The following is a 10,213-nucleotide window of genomic DNA, read 5'->3' on the forward strand; positions in this document are numbered from 1 at the left end:
TATGCAGGTTCCCACTATATTTTTAATTTGTTGAAAAATTAAAAGCGCCATCTAGTGTTCGTGTTAAAAAATATTTATTTTATATAGATGGTATTACAAGGTTTAATTTACATAATATTATAGATTTCATTCATAGTGTGCTTTTAATTCTATATTATTATCACTTTAATATTATTTAAAATAACACAATATAATTTGCCACAAATCCTTTCATCCATCCAAACTTTTGGAAAACATTTAGTCTAAATGGCGAGTAAGTATTATTGAGATAAAAAAATCTTTATTCAAGTGTTATTATAATGAACAGTAAGGTAGTTACTCATTGATTACGAGTTTAATAAGTTATCTTTTATTTTTAACTATTATAATAAACAAATATAATACTTAAATAAACATGTGCAATATATTCAAAACATTCCATACATTTTATTTATAAAAATATTTCATTTTACAGTTACTGTTTTTTAGTTAAAATATGAATATTTTCGAGCCTATTAATATAAAATATTTTTTGTATCAAAAGTAGTAAATGATCTATATATGAACGCAGATTCTAAAGAGTCGAATTTTCTCTGAATTTAATGATTGAAGAACTTTACCCATAGATCAATATTTAATTACGCTCAACTCGAGAAGTTATATGGTGATGATATTTTGATATTTTGATTGCATTCACGGTCAATAATATTTGTTACCGGAAGTCGAAACAGTGTAGTATATTTATTTAAAACGGAACATCGACATATTGTCGGAGGAGACCGTTGCAACAATCATTAAGGATATTAGCTTCAAGGATCACTACATTATCATCCATAATATTTGTTTTTAATAAGAAATCAATTCCTTTTCTTCTATTATAGAGTTTTGGAAACGTAAAAAAATAGCTCTTCTTACTATGAAATTTGGACATGGATCTACTTGCGAATTCGCTGTGATTCCCGAAGATCATAAAAAAATTATAGACCTTAACCTTAAGGACTCTTTGTTTTCGAAATAGCTCCTTTTGGTTGCTTATCCCACTATACAATACTTCTACAATTTTTTTAGCGTGATAGTTTTTTCTTCAAAATCGAATATACTGTCTTGGAATTTCAGATATTTAGTGATTCTTGCAGCATCAATTTTCTTAGTTTAAAAAAAACGTAAACATTCCTCCAAGAGGCACCTGAACAATTTATATAGCCATCGATATATTATATGTACTAAGCATATAATATGAATCTTATTTTAATATTGCATATATATGCTTGCATATTTATTTTATATTTATAATAACTTTACAAACTTAACTTATAGTAAAGATAAGTAACTAAAATAAATTTAATCAATTTTAATATTAAATTTGCTATTTCAAGAGTCACTTTTTTCCGAATGATGTACGTGTATCCAAGGCCGAATACTTTCAGCCGCAAGAACATTTGTATATGGTTTTTGTTTTTTATTTAAACCAGGAATATTAGTTATCCTATAGCGGTCATCCTCTAAGATCTCGGAAACTTTGTAAGGACCTACAAACTTTGATAAAAGCTTTGTACATTTGTCGTCATTATTAAAAATTTCAATTGAAACTTTAACCAAATCACCAATGTTATACGTAATTTCAGGAATCCGAATCGTTTCTTTATTTCTGTATAACTTGATATCTTTTTTATTATCGCTTATTGTATCGTCGTGGTGGTGTTCACAGCTGAAAGCATTTTCTGTTGACAACAAATTCAATGTTAAATGGTTTATCTTGTTCGTCCCAGAGTTATCTATATATCTGCGTTCGAAACATACTTATTTGCAGCACCACTATCGGTGGAGACCTTAAAATGCACGGTTAAAGTTAAACTTAAGTCGGAGTACTATGTAGATAGAAATGAATATGCTATTCTTTAGAAGTGGTCTACCATCTATACACAACTGATTTCGAATTTCAAGCTACATGTTGCTATCGCATCAATGTGCCTTTCCTATGCTAGAACCAGCAGTTAGTACGAGGTGTCGTCCAAGAGTATAAAAAATATAAAAAGGTTAGTCGAAAGCTTATTCTTTAAAAGACCCTAAACGCTACTACACTGCAACATAGTAACAATACAATTTAAGGCATAATTGTAGGGATCGCGCAATTTCCTTTAGTAAATTTACTGAAATAACTCGTCAATCCATGGAATTGTCAGAGTTCGTAGAACTACCAGGCTTGGAAATGCAAATTTTGTTTCACCTGGCCGAATCTCATGGTTCGAGAGGCTATTGGCAACTAATAGAATTACTTACAAACTGACACTTGATAAGGTATAGGGATTCTATTAAATTCGCAATGTCAATCGGGAGTAAACTGCACACAAGAACAGGCTGCACAAGCTACCTACTATAGCCAACGAGAATCTCGTTCGTATTGGCCGTTTGACGGACTTTTCCCAACTTGACTCTAAGTTCTTTATTTTTTTATAGAAGGAAGAGGTAAAAACATTGTTTCTGAACATTTAAACACTTGTTAATACTCCTAATCAAACGATTGTTAATACTAATAGATATAATATACAATTAACATTTTTTGCCAGTAATGTCATATATAATTAACAAACAACTGAATTAAAACAAATATTTGCCCAGTTTTTCTTTAGAAAACAGTCCGTAAATTATCTTCAGTCTTGCCCTGAAGGTACTATTTCGTTATAGTTTTGATAAGCCAAATATATTTTAAAATGAGAAGAGAATAACTTTCAAATCCAATCGCATAGACGTACCACATTTTAAATTTCCACAGCCAACATATGGAATATTCAAGTTTATTGGGCGGATCAATATTCGCAAATAAAATTGTGAAGCCTATGTCTTGTAATGAGCTTCTTAGAATGTTTGCGACCTTACGCTTTTTCCTTGGAATGGGCTCATCACTCGAGCTAGACGATGAAGTTGGACTCTTACGGCTCATTTTCTTCGTACACCGTCGTCTTGAGGGTGTGCCAGACTAGTCAGTCTACATCGTGCTAGGCGTGCAAGTTACATCATCCAATATTATTGAATATTACTGAAATGAAATAAAACACCGGACATGATTAATTTTGTATTCAAATGATCATCACATTAATGTGCAATTAGGATATCTTCATAGATATAATAAATACGAAAGTAACTTTGCTGTCTGTCTGTCTTTCACGGCTAAACCAGTGGACCGGTTTAGATGAGATTTGGTATGAAGATTTTTTTATCTAATATCTGACGATCAACCCCTAAAACGCGGGCGAAGCCGAGGGCGCCAATTGGTATCTTATAAAAATATTAAGACTAAAAAAAATACTTTTTCAAAGTCATGTAGTCTAAATGAAATATTTAAAAAATATAACATCCAGTTAGTATAGCTAACTTAAGCCCAAGATTTGGACTTATTCAATATCAAGTAATCATGTTAAAGTAAAGAGAAATACCACTAACTAACAAAACATATATACGACTCACTGGAGTCGTATATACGTTCCTTAAAAATCTGGAAACCAACGATTAACAGCGACAAAAATATCCACTAAAAAACGTTACCTAACTTAATAGTTCCCTACGTTTGGTAATCTCTTCTAAACCTTCGCAATAATGTTTTGTTTACAAAGTTATGTTAAATTATTTACAAAAGCAATTGTTTTTATCAAATGACAGGACTCATGTTGTATATATTTTTTCACAACTACTTAAATTATAATCAAAATCTGAATAAAATTTAAACATAACGTAATCATTAAAAGGGGTCGTATAAACAAACAAACATATATTGTATGATTAATAATTAATTAGAGCGTCAATAGTACTATGGTTTACTGGCCGCTTAACGATATAAAAAGTCGCAGGATCGATCCTGACCCAGAACGTGTTCGGCGGTGAAGATAAACACTTTGAAAACGAACATATGTCGAGTGAAATTATATACACGGTATGAATTAACTAACCAGCATTGACGCATCGTCAAAGAATAATGTACCAATTTCTTCTCAAAAGGACAGTTGGCTAGCCTTATCTCATGAATTGTAACAGAATCATACATTCGTTTTGCTTACAACACAATATTTATTGTAACTTTGTTCTACATTATGATACGTACCTCTTATGTTTAAATGTATTTTTAACTCTTCGTCAATATATTTCTTACAGGAGTAGAACGACTACACTCATTCAGCGCTCACATTGAATTAACTTGAATAGTAACCCAGCGATCACCAATAATAGTCATTCACGAGAATGATTTCTCAAATCAATTACTGCTTAAAGCGTAATAAGAGTATATTTCTAGGAGTAATTCGTTTTCTGTCAACTGTCGAAAGTAATGAAGTGTCGTTAATGTTAGCAAAAATTACAATATCACAGAAACTGTTGTATTGTGTGTACTACCTAAAGATAAACAATAAAAAGATAATCTATGTACATACATACATACCGTTCACAACCTTAAAACTTCGACTTAACGGACGCTCCGTATTATGTAGCTATTTAGGATTTAAAATTATTGGAGAAGGTATAAATTAAAAGTAAATAGTTTGCGAGGTCTTTGCTTAAATATTACATTTAATTTAACGTTTTTTTAGAACGTTATCATACCCATGAGAAACCGGTACGGGTAGCTAGTAAATGCCTTTAAGAAAGTTACTTTACAAGTACCTAGTACTGCGAACTTCGGGACGGCTGCCGTGCCTTAACCGTGTGTCATCGTCACACATAGGTAACAAACACGGCTTCGACGAGGCAACCGAATTTATGGTCATGTATGGACTCGTATAGCACGTGCAACAGCTTACTATTATACTTAAAACATTTTTTTCTATCATCTAAATTAATATTGATACTACCTTTTTTTTGGAACGAACTTTTACTCGGCTCACAGAAGTGTGATCTGGTAGAAATCGTCACGTTAGGAAAATACTTTATGAAAGACCACGCCTACTCTTACTCTTTCTAAATTTTTTTAACGGTAATAAATATTATTATGTAACTTACTTTTTGTTATTATTGACACGGATTTTTTAATAAAAAAATGAATATGCGGACGCCCTATGGACCACCTGTTGGCACGTGGTCAGGACGATTTCTCAATTTAAACACAAAATCTAAGACTTCAGCTTCTCTAAGCGTCGTGATCATCTATTCGCTTTTCCATGTAATCAGTCTCATAAGTTACAACATCGACCTGTGTATCCAGTGTTTTGAACTTTTCAAGCATAATGACTTCAATAATAATTTTCTTAATAAGAACCTTCTGGCCAGCCTATATTTGTTGAAATCTTTCTTCTTGACTAACCTGTTTTTTTCTAAATTTTCCCTTGCTTGGCCTATTTGTTGAATCGGTGTTAATAGTGTTGAGACATGTGATCCCAAAGCGAAAGCCGAGGCCGATCCCGACGAAGTGACGCTATTGGCATCGGTATGCTCCTCGTTACAAAGTTTTTGCTGACGCGGATCGTCCACTTCGATTGTCGCCGCCGCCAATTACCGCGCGTAAACCGTGTACATGTATGTGAAGCATCTAACACCGACAACCGCGCACGTGTGAGAAGGTACTGCAGATTGCTATTACATAGGTACATACATGTCTTCTGCTGCCTAGTGTTCGTTGGGGATGGCCACTGTAGCCTAAATTCAGGCAGTCGAAGCTAAACCGCGTATTGTTTTACTCCCAATAATTAAAATTAGTTTCCGCATTTCGAATAAAATACAAGCGAATGATCGGTCATTTAGTGATATCGTTTATTAAAACTATGAAATGGTTAGTCAAGCCCATAGTTACTTTAAATATCATCTATAAATTAATACTTTTCTTAAAATCGAATAATGGGTGTTGGTTTATTGTAGACAATCCCTTTTTATTCTACAAACCGTGTGTGTTGTATGTAAAAATGATAAGTAAGCTCCAGTTTATGAAATGTTGATCAAAAACTCAAATTAACTAATTTGGCTTTATACGATGCAGCTGCAATCGACCAATGACCGTCATTGGTCGATTGCAGCTGATAACGCAATAGGCAACCAATGAGTGTTAAGATTAAAAAATAGATTAAGATAATTTGACTACGACCAATGTTTCAGAAACTGGAATTACCTCTCAACGGCTAAAAAATAGTTTATTGTGCATCCAAAAAAATCGTCGTGTAGCATTTGTGTCTTAAAGGATATTGTAAAACAATTCTTGTTTAAATATAATTACATACTTCGGGTCAAACCTAAGGCTATTTATAATAAACACAAATATACATAAATATAGTGTCAACGTTCATTTAAGTTGTTCTTCTGAAATGTTTCTTTATGAATCGTACGTAGGTATGGAGATTATTTATTGAATAAAGGTTTTAACTATGACTTTACTTTGTGTTTTAAGCATATATCATTAACTTAGTTTATATATTATTTGAAACCCTTTTTGTCCGTAAGCAAAATTGTAATTTTTACTAAAGTTATGTGGAGGAAACGTCCCAGCTTTCCGTATACGCAGACAAATAAATAATATTATGTGACCGGGAACTTGTCTATTATTTTAAAATACTGCATCAAGTAGAACCGTACCTTTAGCGTCTTGTTAATATTTCATCCCACTCATTCTTTATATCAAAACTAGCGACCCACCTCGGCTTCGCACGGGTGCAATGCTTATACTAAATATACTAATTACTACAGAATGTCTTTCAACGTTCACAGCTTTTTTGTCATTAGACAATACAAACCGCTATGTCACTGCGTTTTAAATCTGTAATATCGTCGAAAATATTTAAATTTCATGCTGCAAAAGCCCATATTCTATCTATATTAAATGAAAAATGTATTTGGGGTACTTAATTGGATAAGGATTAATGGTGTATTGCTTAAAATTGCTTCGAATATAAGCCATTATTTCTCGTAAAAAGTAAAGGATAAAAAATGGTTATTGTGGGTTATCCCTAAGAGATAGACATTACCATCGTGAACTTTTTTGAAGACCGTTTTAAGGCTTACTATACTGTAGTACATTATTTTGATATATCTCGTAGGGTTCAGCCAGCGTTTGCAATGTAAGCGCAAAAAAATGTGTTTATTTATGACATTACTTTAAAAACCTCTAAAATAATCAGTGTTTCTCTACTAACACGTATTATACATATAAACCTTCCTCTTGAATCAATCTATTTATTAAAAAAAACCGTCTCAAAATCTGTTGCGTAATTTTAAAGGTCAAAGCATACACAGGGAAAGACAGCAGTAAGCGACTCTGTTTTAAATACTGATAATACAATACAAAATATTAATTTCGTTACTTTTTTGATTTATTCAAAAAAGTAACACGTATACGTATTTTATTTTATTTATTTAATACTACCTATTTTATATCATAATATACAATTCTCATTATATTCATATTTCAGCCAATTTGCACAAAATTTCAATAAATTATTCCTCGTGAATCACTTCATCAATTATTGTAAACCGTATAAAAATCAGTTTGGTAGCTTATCGTTTAGGTAGGTTGGATCGCGTACAGACGCGGCGGGAGGACTTTATTTAATATTATGATTTATGATTTAAAGGAAGCCCTTATTTTCAGTCGTTTTTAACTTTAAACTTCAAATCTTGAATCATATTTTTAAGTCAGTTACATAACGCCCATTCAGCTAAAATTTTCCATAAACTTTATAGCGGCAAAAGAAATACATCATTAGTGAACGAGTTTACGAGTACATTCTGGTGACAGAGACGACGGACGGTCGAGCGGACTGACAACGGAGTCTCAGTACTGAGAATAAAATACAACAAACATGTTTTTTTGTTTTATATGTATATTTCGGTTTATTTTGTCTACGGATTATATAAATACTTCCTTGAATTAAAAAAAATATATTGGTTATATGTTTTTAACTCTGAAAACTCTCGTGTGGGGCGACCCTTACGTTCAAGAGGTATTGTAAATTCCAAATGCAGATTCATATCGAGTCTCGGAGTAATTTCAGACAATAACTTAAGCGCTATTTTTATAATGCTTTCCTGTCAAGAAATTCTCACGATTTTTGGTAGTTGATAGTGATTAGATAGACATGGCCATTGTATTTGCCATTAATACTAGTGCACATCCTCAAATGTATCTCAAATGTTTAAAAATATCTGGGTGACAGATTATATTTTCAAATACATTTAGTAAATCACATCATAGACATAAAACATTTTTTTATTATTTCAGGCTTATACTAGCTTGGTTCTATAGCCTATTAATGAATGTGATTTTATTTGAGAAAAATTGCAAATACCATGATTTTCCCGGTTATTCATGGTAGAATTTACATTCTTAACCAACTGGTCAAATAGAGATAGGTATTATAAAATAACCCAACCTTTCATAATTGTATATTTTGATTTTGTATTAATATATACATTTAATTTCAATTTATACAATCAATTTTTTTTAACACTTTTACGATTTTATACAGAAAGACTTATTGCGTAAAAGTATGAATAGCAGTATAAAATATAAAATAATATGCAATGAGATTTTTTCTTATGGTCCATTAAATTATTCGTGCGTAACGCAATTATATAATAAACTTTTTACTTTTTAAAAATGTTAAGAAAAATCATTTTTTATAAATTAAAATAAGGGTTATTTATTCTAAAGTTTAATTTGTTTCACTTAAAAATAAAAAAAAATTATTCTATGTTCTTTTTGTTTTAAACAACAAATACGCTCTCTAACTTACGCTGGTAAGGCTATGCAACCCTTTCTAGACACACAACCCACTTATAATACAAATATTCTACAGCAGTAATAGGTACTAATTATGGTTGTGATCTGGTTTGAAAGATGAGTGAGCCAACAAGAGGCACAAGGGACATAACCTCTCGGTTCACAAGGTTGGTGGCGCATGAGTTTGTTCGGAATGGTTAAAATTTCCAACGATACCGTTGGCTCTATCGGCAATGGTAACCACTTACTATCACATGGCCTAATTGCACGTCTGCTTATTGATGCCATAAAAAAAGGAGGAGTTTATGAATTCCATTATATTTGAACCGATTTTGAAAATCCTTTTATTTTTCATTTCTTTTTTTTATATTATAATTCACTCTGTATAACGGAACGCATAATATGACACTAATGCCTTTTATGTGCGTAACGACGTGAAATGATGAAACCCGATAACCTGTCTTGTAAAACTAGAATAATCCGATACAAATGACTTGCGCAACTAAAACTGTTTTAATTATAAATCGTCAATATTTTTATTTTGAATTAAATTATAGGACTCACGATTTACAGCTTGTAAAAAAAACAGAACTTTTTCTACAGTTTCATTACGAAATTATCGCATAATATCGCATATCGCAATTTCATTATAAAAATTACTATTATTATTATTAAAATTTTCGCTTAAATATAGCCCACTCGTCATGGAGTCATCAAAATTAAGTAAATATTATTGTAATTAAATACATACTGTCTATTCCAACTAAGAGGAGTAAAGCAAAATAATTAATAAACATCGTTGACATTGAATCGACGTTATCATTGGTCGAGGTCTTGAATAATTTAAGATATTCACGATGAATTCGCGAAATAAATTATTGAATGTCGACAAATTTGTTATTAGAAATTTGGAAGTTAAATTCAAGTCGATTTAAGTAGTGAAGTGGAATAGGAATAGTGTTGTATTTTATCTAACGTTTTTTATCTCCTTTTGCGATTGGAATAGGCAGCGTCTTACCTTATGATCATATCACATGTTAACATATTTAAAGATGTTGTAAATTGTATTAACATATTTTGTGGTTTATATATATTCTTAAAGTTGCGTAATAAAATATCATTTCACTGGTATTTTATTTGATTGGTTTTTGTTTCTTTTAAATGTTTTATTTATTTATTTCATAATAACTGTATGTCTTACATAACAATAAACACCGTTAAGTCAATGAGATGTAAAAGAAAAAAGTAAATCAAAGTGATTTTACTTGTAAATTAAATAACGTCAAACATAAATATATCGCTAAATATCTTACTTATTCGTACTCATCTATTGTTAGATATTTCGTCGTCTTCGGATAACGTTATTGTATTCTGAAGAACGAATGAGCTAGAGTAAATACAGACACAAGGAGTTCTTAATATTATGTAATATTCTTCCATTCAAACAAATGTTAACACGAGTTTGTTCTGATTTACAAAATATGATAAGTATAGCAGGGTTTTTACATTTATTTTGCATGTGTGAGTGTGCGTTTATGTTCTACA

Source organism: Vanessa tameamea, chromosome Z (genome assembly GCF_037043105.1).
Source record: "Vanessa tameamea isolate UH-Manoa-2023 chromosome Z, ilVanTame1 primary haplotype, whole genome shotgun sequence".
In the NCBI taxonomy this organism is placed as follows: Eukaryota; Metazoa; Arthropoda; class Insecta; order Lepidoptera; family Nymphalidae; genus Vanessa; species Vanessa tameamea.